The sequence below is a fragment of the Lissotriton helveticus genome, assembly GCF_964261635.1.
Source record: "Lissotriton helveticus chromosome 1_1 unlocalized genomic scaffold, aLisHel1.1 SUPER_1_unloc_16, whole genome shotgun sequence".
NCBI classification, from domain to species: Eukaryota; Metazoa; Chordata; class Amphibia; order Caudata; family Salamandridae; genus Lissotriton; species Lissotriton helveticus.
This window is the reverse complement of record NW_027611655.1, coordinates 1,663,426-1,674,008: the sequence shown is the minus strand read 5'-3', so window position 1 is coordinate 1,674,008 and position 10,583 is coordinate 1,663,426.

The following is a 10,583-nucleotide window of genomic DNA, read 5'->3' as shown; positions in this document are numbered from 1 at the left end:
TTCATCTGAGACATGTTCATTGACTTTATTCTGGTAAAAACTATTGTCCATAACTATAATGGCTCCTCCTTTATCCGTTTTCTGAATTGTCACTTGCTCATTCTCTTGAAGGGCTTTAAGTACATTCTTGTCATGGACTGACAAATTTTACTTTTTTGCTTTCTGCATGTTCAATTTCTGAAGATCATTCCGTACAGATTTTTCAAACGCATCAAGGATCTTGTGTGACACAGGTGCTTGATATTTTGATTTAGGTCTGAATTCCAACAACTCTGCTTCATCTTTTTCTAGTTGACTTGGTAGTACATTTGAGAAGAAATTACGTAGTCTCAATACTCTCATGAATTTAAATAATGCTAATTCACACTCTAAGAGATTTGTGACATATGTAGGGATGAATCCCAAACCTTTATTCAACACTCTCCCTTCCTGTTGCGTTAGTCAGACCCCCCAGGATATAGCGGCATGGATTAGCAAATTTAGCGGCACAAAAATGGAAATTTAGCGGCGCAAATATGGAAATTTAGCGGCAATTTAGCGGCATTTTATTTGGCCATTTTTCCGACACAAACTGGTATACAAAACCAATAAAGTCCTTGAATGGGTTAGCAATAAACCATCCCACTGAAACCTGTAGCTGGATATCAACCCCACATGCCTACCGCCCACACCCGACTTGCAAATAGTGGTCCTGAAGAAATCCCACTGCCCCCTTGTCAGCACACTCACCATTCAAATCAATGGGATGACGAAGCATCAATTCTGAACTTGTTCTGCAAGGTAAAAATCCTATGGTGCGCCAACCACTAAAAGCAGGGCTGTACTTGCATGCAATCATCTACAGTTTCATTTTTTGACGTCACCTTTCTTACCAGCACAGGTGCACGTTGCTTTATGGAGCACTGTAAAATAAATGTCACATCAGCCTGTCTAAAAGTCTTTTTATTGAAGTGACGCTGTAGAGCTATTTGCTGGGTCCCTCCCTCGTCACTCCTCCTTCCACATCCTTCTCTGCCTAAGAATGTATGACTGTGACGGTGTTCTTTCAGGGAACCTCGCTTGTTGTTATGCTCAGTGTGTGTATGTGTGAAATAGGTAGTTATCTTATCAGTAGGCCGATTAGCCGTCAGCTTTTGCGGTTTCAGTCTTCAGAAAGCATCAGTGAGGTGAATAATGACAAAATAATCGGTCATTTCCGGCCCTGTCACAAGCTCGCTCAGCAACCACACACGCGGCTTACACAATGCGACCTGGGCGGTCACTGCAACCTTTGCACTACTTCTTCCTCTCTCGGCGACACCCCCTTGATTTATTCATTGCAGGAGCCACGTCCAATCAGTAAATGGCAGTCCACTTTAAAAAGTGTGCCTTGGAAACACTTAATCGTTCTGGTTCTGCCTTTCTCGGACTAAAGGATGCCACGATTCAGGCCCCGGCCGTGCAGCCAGTAAAGGCGGCTACATCCAAACACACCGCAAATGCATGTTACAACGCCAATGAAGTGCGTGAGTAACCCCTGCTCTGTCCAGCGAGGTCAAACTTTCAGACACGGGAGATGTGTTTTACTTTGTTTCCCAGGAGCTTGGAGGCCTGGGTTTTGCAGCGACCTACACACCAACGCTATCAAAGGCATTCCTTACAAGGCCAGCTTCAGACCCCCCAGGATATAGCGGCTTTTTTAAAAATGCCGCGCGATTTCTACCAAAGTGCCGATTTCGCGGGCACTTTGGTAAAAATCGCGGCATTTTTTCAAAAGTGCCGATTTCGCGGCAAACCGCAAAATCGCGAAATCGCGATATCCTGGAGTGTCTGGTTAGTTCAAACTTTGAGATATTGATTAGAAGATTCATTTCTGGCTCCTTGTGCGAGCTACTTCTATTACTTCGGCGGGTTTTCCTGGTGGTTTGCTTTTCCCTGGTGGTTGGCTTGAATCCACTGCCTTGGGTAAAAAATGAGTCGATTCCGATGCTTGTGCTCCGTCTTTATCAGGTATTTCCGTAGCAGTCTTCCCACTGACTATTTGTGTCTGAACTGATGGTCTGCTAGCACTTAGATCTGTGTCTGACACAATGCTCTCATCAGACGATGTTGCAGTTTTTTTATAAGCATAAATTCTCCTTTGGGCATATACCTCAGCCCATGTATAGACCTCGTTTATTTTATAATCCAGCGTATCTCGTTTGAATTTTCTCAGTTTGCCTTCCTGGAGTTCCTTGGATTATTTATCCAATTTTTAACTGATTTCGTTCAAATACCTTTTCCCAATCATCTTTATACATCCGTTGTTCCAACTTTTGTTTGATCTCTTCTAGTTCAATTGATAGTTCATGAATTGCCTTTGCCAGTTCTTCCACCAGTAATAAAATAAAATCCAACAAGCATTTATTTAAAATGGCGTACCACTTCTCCATGAACTCCTTGTTTAAATGAAACCTACATAACATCGGTTTTATGGGCAATCTCAAACCGCGTGGTATACGATTGACCCTGTGGTACTGTATCAGAGTTGATGCATGGAGTTTGTGATTGACTTCCCTTCTTGCCAGAAATTCTAATTGTTTTAGTTGTTGTATGATTGTATTCCCTTGGATGTTAGATGCCTTAACTTCTTGAATTAGCGAATAAATGTCTGTTGCTTGATCGGCTGTATATGCTAGTGTTTGCTCTATTATCCGTGATACTGGATATTTGATCGAATGACATGATGGGTGCTTAACTCCGTGTTGGACAAACAATCAAATTTTTCTTTGCTTCTTTTTTGAGAATCTTCATATTAGTTTCATCTTTTTCCCTCTATTATTTTTATTTTTCCCATTTTTGACCTTTTTTTCCAAACCTGAAGCTTCCAGAGCACCCTCTTTCTCATCATTTAACTGATTAAAAAAAATAGGAAATAGCTCCTTATCTATCCTTTTTACTGAGTCCACCGGGTCTTTTACTTCTTGAGCTAACTCATGATCATAATCAACCTGATAACGTTTGATGAAGATTCGAGGGTCTTCTCTATCGTCACCACTTTATTCATTTGCTTATCAGTTCTGGGATTACCATCATGATCAATATGGATTAGATGACAGTTAGCATTCTCAGATATATTCTCCACCACCTTTTCGATCTATACTTCCATTTCTACTTGTTTAGAGTCAGTTTTTAAACTAACCTCCTTCTCCTGTTTACTTTTTAATAATACCTTTAATATTTGAGTTACAGTTTCCAACACACAGTCTGAACCTCCTACGAATTTTTCAAGTAACATTAGAATGGAGGATAATAGATGTTCTAAAGATAATAATGAGTCCGAGACTAATATATCCTTCCTAGTGGTTTGACTGGGTTGGATATCAGTAATATTTAAATTGGGGCTCGCAGAGGTGTGTGACTGCAATAGAGAATAATTGGATTTATTAGATGAGGTACTGCTGAATAATTGAAGTCCTGTAGGAACTGTTATTGCTGGGGTATTTGCTAATTCTATAATACTGCTAGTATCGCAGGAGATATATCTCCTGCAAAGCTCTAAATCCAGATCCGGAAGAGTAAAATCCTTACTTCGAACATCCTCAGCTAAATGGGGACCAAGAGGTTCTTCTATGATTCCACAGGGGGTGTGTTGAGGTCTGTGCAGAATCACATCCACTGTTTTAAAAGTAGGTCCAGATGATCCCTGGAGGATTGGTGAGCTATTTTGATCCCCAGGAGTTCGTGCTGAATGCCTCTGGGGTTCCAGGGGTTCTCGGGATCCACCCTCCCCGATAGTATGTGGTTCTGCAGCCTCTACCGTATTTACCATTTCAACTGTTTCAACATAATTGCTGTTCCCACTCACAATTACTCCTCCATCTCCATCTCTGTGTCCGATATTTGATCCAACTTGGGGATTTCTATCCTTTCCCCTTTCCCATAAACTAAATAGTTGACATTTTCCTTTCGACAGCATACCAGAAACATCATTGTTTCGTAGAGGTTTTGATTTAGTCTTTCTGGAAGTCCTACCTACCAGTAGTCGCCCAGACCTTAGTTTTTTTGCTGTCATTATATTTAAGGATTATTTAAAGAGATGCACTAAAGACTAGAGCAAGCGTGTATGCAATAAAATTTAACAAAAAATCAAGTGGTAATCAAAAATGTACAAATTATAAAAATATAATGCGGTAATATAAAACTCATACAGTTCATATAGCAACCATAGAGGGCTTAAGAAGGAAAAATATGTCTGATTAATTCAAGTCTCAGGTTCCAGGCCTCCAAATCTCAATGCGGCCTCCCTTTGAAATAGGAACTCTTTCGCCACTGGCATAGGATGCAGCCCAGGACCAAAACCACCCTTCTTCTCCAAGATTTTCCCCAATATTTTTTAGCCAAAGATGACTCAGTCAGTCACTGGATGTACAGGGGGTACGAGGGTGGAAAAGGCCTACTTGGATCTGCTTTGTCCTCCGTCGACGCCACCGCCTCATAGTGTGCCAGTTCACATCCACTTTACCCCTCATGCCACCCCACCCGGGGCCTGGGCGATTCGGCAGCGATTCAGCAAGAACCGCACGCCGACCCCCGTCTGGCAACCGGGACTATGGTGGGACTATGGTGGCCGAAGCAGTACCGGCGATCCGGCGGTAAGGGCGAGGGGAATGGCAGGGGCAGGGGCGTCAGGCTTTCTCCCCACTCAGCTACTGCAGCAGCTCTGTCCGCGGCTCCGCTCTCTCAGCACTCAGCTCTCTCCAAAAACAGGACTGGATTTCCCGAGCACAAACTCTTGCTTTCCACACCGCACTTTACAAATGCAGCATATGAGTGCACTTAGAATCCATTAGAGAGTGTGTTCATAGCACAGCTTTCAAAGCTGTGTCCGTTTCTGCAGAACAGTTGTTGTTGCCGCGTCTCCTCCAGTTCCTCTCCTCAGCTGGCCCGGCTTAACATAGCTCCGTTTGTGCCGGCAGTGGCCCCCCCAGTCACACGACTCACGGCTTACAGTTGCGTCTCGTCCTCTCTTCAACTTCTCGGCTCCGTTTAGAGCTGGCCCGCTGCTCTGCTCCATGTCGCGGCTCACTCACGGCAAGGACTGGCGCTCGGCCGCACAGCTGCTCAGCTGCGTCTCCCCTCGCGTCTCGCTTCTCGTGTCTCAACCCGGAACCGGAACTCATGGCCCAATCCTCTACCTCCACTCTGACTCTTCCCAAACCTCTTTCTACTCTGTGACCTCAAGAATAACCCTTTCTAAATTCTTCCCTCCTCTATCCCTCATTTGACTCATCCCAAAACTCATTGTACTACTATGATCTCCTTCATCCATTTCTAGAGATTCTTCCCTCCATTTCTCCTTATACTCATTGCAAAATCTCCTCTTACTACTATGGTCTCCCAATAAACTTTCTAGTCTCTCCCCTCTTCTATCCCCCCCCCCCCATTATCATTTACAATCCAACTAACAGTCACATGTCCACTACTCACATGAACTAAAATGTCACTATACTTATCTACCACTAGTCCTTTTTGGGTTCTGGAGTAGCGTGCTACTCAACGAAAAGCACGTCAGCGCCTCGTCAAGGGTAGTAAGCACTATATAAATGCAATTACAAAACAATACAATCAGAGGATGAAAGAGCATATAAACACCTTAGTCAAAAAGTGAGTCTTGGATGTTAAAATACCCTTAAAAAGTTGCATCCCCTCTGAAGATCTAAAGACTGTGGAGAAAACATTAGTCCTCTCAAAGTTAGGCTACAGCAACACAACTATCACGGGCACCCCAAAAACAGCCACACTCCATACAGGGGCCAGACTTCTGTCGGGGGAGAGTCGCTCTAACCACATCACTCCTGCTCGCAAGAATTGTAACTGGCGACCAACCAAGGCAAGAATTATATTCAAAACTGTGTGCATAACCCACAAAGCGCAAGGCACTAAAAGCCCAATCTACCTCACACATAAATTAACAAAAGCTGTCCAAAAGAGACCCCTCCGAAGTTCTGTCTACTACTGATTCCACCAAAATTTAAGAGAGGGAAATCTTGCACATGTTGTTTCTCTGGAAACCTCTCTAGAATTTGGAACTCACAACCTCAAGATTTAGGGGACAACCAATCATTCCCTCAATTGAAGAAGCAACTGAAACTTCTACTCTTTGACAAATACCTAAACTCTCCCGTTAAACTGTCAGTCCAAACTGTTTGCCTCTATCCCACACTGAAGGACTGGACTTTTAACAGTACCAGCGGTGCCAGGGAACAACACCTATAACCTTCATGGGATACCTGTTTCGGCGCACAAACTACAGAGACACGGGACACTTCCTTCGGCGTCAAAGATCAGCTTTTATTACTGCAGGGAAACAAGAGTCATAAGAAGTACATGGAGTAGTTCTGCGAGTCTGCTTCAAAATGGGTTTGTAGGTCGCTCTCTTTTATACAGAATGTTGCCATTGCATAACATGTGAACAAAAGATTACAATCCAGTTCCCACAATAAACTTCAAAGAGGTCGCTTTCATGTGTTCAGAATCCCGGAACATCATTACAAATAGCCATGCCGGTTCCCAACTGTAAAAGTACATCTTCCCACCATTAGGCACACCCATTAGAGTTGTAAATGACAAAGAAGAAGAGACAAGAGCAGCTGCAAGGAAGTCAGACACGTGTAGAGAAAAGAGTGTGGGGGTAATATCGGAAGCATGATCGTAGGATCAAAGAGTTGGATCCCATCGCCTGCAAGGCTGTCACAATAGACCGGTACAACCAGATTACCCTCAAGCTGTGCCATCTGCCTTTGCTGTGTCATTCCTCCGGCCATAAAGACGCATGAAAGGAATATGAGTCTTCCGCAAGGCTTGGGAACTAGAGGGTCAAGGGGCGAACAGTTACCTGCTCGCTGACTACGTGAGGGCAAGAAACAAAATGGATGCCGTATCTAAAATGGAACCCAAGGGTTTGGATGAAGAATACGTAATATTAGACGAACCCTGGCAGGTAGCGTAGCGAAAATACACACACCTGCCAAACTCGTCATTTACGTTCGTAGATACCAAACTCGTCCATATTCGGCAATGCCCAGAACATCGTAATAATTTTTACGGAACCTCAGACGGTCCTTTTGCCCTCATGTAGGCAAGCACTAGTCGGAATCATAATCGATTTCGATACTCATCAGATCATCCAGATGTTGTTGATACATTATTCTATCCTTCAATGCCTCTTTGGTGACAACGGGCTGTCTTATACACGTCGTAGCACAAAGGCCACATAAGGCAGGACCACATTGCACACAAAGACAACATGAAAACAGAAATGTCACAACAACCCCTATGATCATCAGAATCTTCCAACCCCAAGTTGATATCAGACCCCAAAACCATCCCAGAATTGTCCAATTTCCTTCGTCCACGTGTATGGACTCCGAAATTTTGTGCAACTTAGAGATGGCTTGATAAACCGTTGGAGCGTTATCAGGTATGAATACGCAGCAGCTCGAATGGATGACTTTACAAACCCCACCTCTATCTACTAGAACGATATCTAGAACCATACGGTTCTGCAACGTCATCAGTCTATCCGCTTGGAGCTCGGTTGTCAAATTACCAAGGGCATTTGCAGTTATGTTGGCAGTTGATTCTACTACACGAGTTAACTGCCTCAAGTTCCTGCTATTATTCATCGGTCCCCAGAACGGTAGGAAACCCTTAAAGAAGTCTCCCGCTTCTTGTCCGGAAGTATCTTCTTTGCTAACCACACCTCTTACAATTCTATTTCTGTGATAATCAGAGGCCACAGTGAAAGTGGGAGGCAAAAGATTCGCAATATAGCAGGTACCCGAGAAGTCATGAGGTAACCACGTATAGGCTCGATCAGAACATACAAAGTAGGTACCCTTGGCAGGCAGGAAAACAGGGGAAGAGAGCGTCGGTAAGACATACGTCTCGGTACAAGCACTCTCCCCAAACTGAGCTCTCGGATTTCGACCAAGACCTTTCAAGCAGAAATTACCAAGGTGAGGTACAATCCATATCGGTGGCGAGCTTTTAAGCTGCCTCTCACCCACTGATAAGCTGTACTCAGCCTCACTTAGTTCCTTATATGCTCGCACCTCTTCCTCTGGGATGAGCGATGCGTCAAAAATATCTCCATCTAAGTCTGCAATAGCTCTCGCCAGAGTCTTGTGGTACGGGCCAGGACCAGAGTTTGCTGAGCGTGGTTCTCGATGGGGGTAGGAATCTAGTGCGCTACGGAACATAGTTTGTAATGCTCGAGCTGACCCTTGTGCACTATAAGGCAGAACTAAGTACGGAATACCCTTATCCATGGTATGTGGCATTAACCCACACACCCAACAGTTGGTAGTGTTTACCACTAACTGATGCTGATGCAAGAGTTGGATAAAAGAGTTGTTTCTGAATTCCGCACGTCTGACTTGTTCGTGTTGAGGCAGAGGATAAAAGGAATGTGGAGAGACAGTAGAAACGAAATATAGATCACGAGATGGGAGAGTAGATGTAGCAGAAAACAATAAGAATTGGGACCCATAATACACTCCCCCCACCAGCAACATAGATATAGTCAGGAACAGTATGACCACCTGTAAGAAAAACCATTTCGTATGAAATATTTTATCCAATGCAGATCTTTGCGCCACAACTTCCTCTCTTTTCGACAGCTTAGACAATGATGATTCCATCCCCTAACGACCGTCCGCGACGTTCTTGACGCACTTCGTTCTGAGTAGCGGTTATCAATTTCCAGGAGTTCCCAGAAATCGATAATAGAAACCAACCTTGTGTCGATAGCTGCTAAACAGAAGGAAGTACCCGCACGGCCTTACGGTCAACCTGGATGGTAGGTTCTAGCTAAATAATGTTCTTGGCTGCACGAAAAAGAAAAAGATACACAATATATAATGTCCACTGTTTTCAGAGCAATGTAGAACCTAGAAACAAAAAAACCTTTTTATTTGTGGCTTGTTCGTGGACGAAGAAAATATCGGCTACTTCCAGGGCGAGTCTGATCTTCAAACAGTGGATTGGACGGCAAAGGAGTGTTCAATTGTTCAGGTGATTGTTCAACAGTCAAATTTTCCAAGGTTGACGTGGAGGAAATTGTTTGAGGGGAATCAACAACGGTGTCAGATACAAGCCGAGCTTCGCTGAATGGAACGAAATGTTGCGGAGTGTCGGTCTCAGATGAAGAAAGACCTCTTCTCATCCAGGTGTCCGAAGGCAGAGGAAGCGGGACTCTTTTCGTGTGGGTAGCATGTACCCAGTTCCGACGTCCGTGTAGTCGAACCGCCGTCCTCGTAGCCAGCTGAACCTGAAACGGGCCCACAAATCTTGGTTCAAGGTTTCGTTTTCGTCCGTAGTTTCTGACGAGGATCCAGTCTCCTGGTTGGAGCCGATGACCAGGACCCTCTGTTTGTGACGGCAGAGCCTCAAAGACCTGTTGGTGAATCAAACTCAATTTAGCAGTCAGATCATAGAGATAACCGATCAACATAGGGTATTCAATTCTATCAAATTCCTTAGGTCTTGGGACACCCCATACATTAGCAGGACGGCCGAACACAATCTCATATGGGCTGAGCCCTACTCGAGAGTGTACAGTCGCCCTGGTCGACAGGAGAGCTAGAGGCAAAGCGTCGGGCCAGGATAAACCAGTTGTTGCCTGAATTTTAGCCAATTTCAGTTTTAGAGTGCCATTATATCCCTCAACCAAGCCTGCTGATTGTGGATGGTTTGCACTATGGAATTTTTGTACTATCCCTAAACCGCGACACACACTCTTCATCACACTCCCAACAAACTCACTTCCGTTGTCCGACCATACGACCCGAGGCATTCCGTAGCGGGGAAAATACTCTTTGAGCAAAATTTTTGCCGTGGATAAAGCCGTATTATCCTTAAGGGGGTAGGCCTCAATCCACCTAGAGAATGCACATACCACAACCAACACATACTTCAAGTTATTACATCGGTCCATGTGGATAAAGTCCAACTGGATGACTTCGAAAGGGTATGTAGGAGGGGCAAATGGCCAGGTGGAGTGGGGGTGCCCTTACCAGGATTGTGCATCAAACACACCATACAATTTTTGACCACTCTCTCGGCACACTTAGTAATCCCATCATTCTTCCATACATGAGACAACAACTTGCATATGCCTTTAGTGTTGATGTGCGCCATACCATGAGCCATCGTAACAACAGCGAGCACATACGCATCCGGTAACATCCATCTCTGCTTCTCTGATAAATCAACCCAACATCCATTCTCATCCAATCTTCCCGTGCTCTCTCTCCATTTAGTCCTTTCCGTCTCAGTGGCTTCATTCTGTATTCCTTTCACACTTTCAAATGTGTCTTCACACATACCAGTCTCTGTTGGCCATCTCACTGAGCTCGTAACATACATTCTATTCGTCAAATCTCTAGCCGTCTCTTTAGCCGTTTCATCCGCAAACGCATTTCCACGACCCACATCATCTGTTACTTTCTGATGTGCGCTACATTTGACTATGGCCACTTGTTTAGGCAATGTGAGTGCATCTAAAAGATCATTTACAAGCTGACCATGTTGAATCTTCGTGCCATGCGACGTAAGGAATC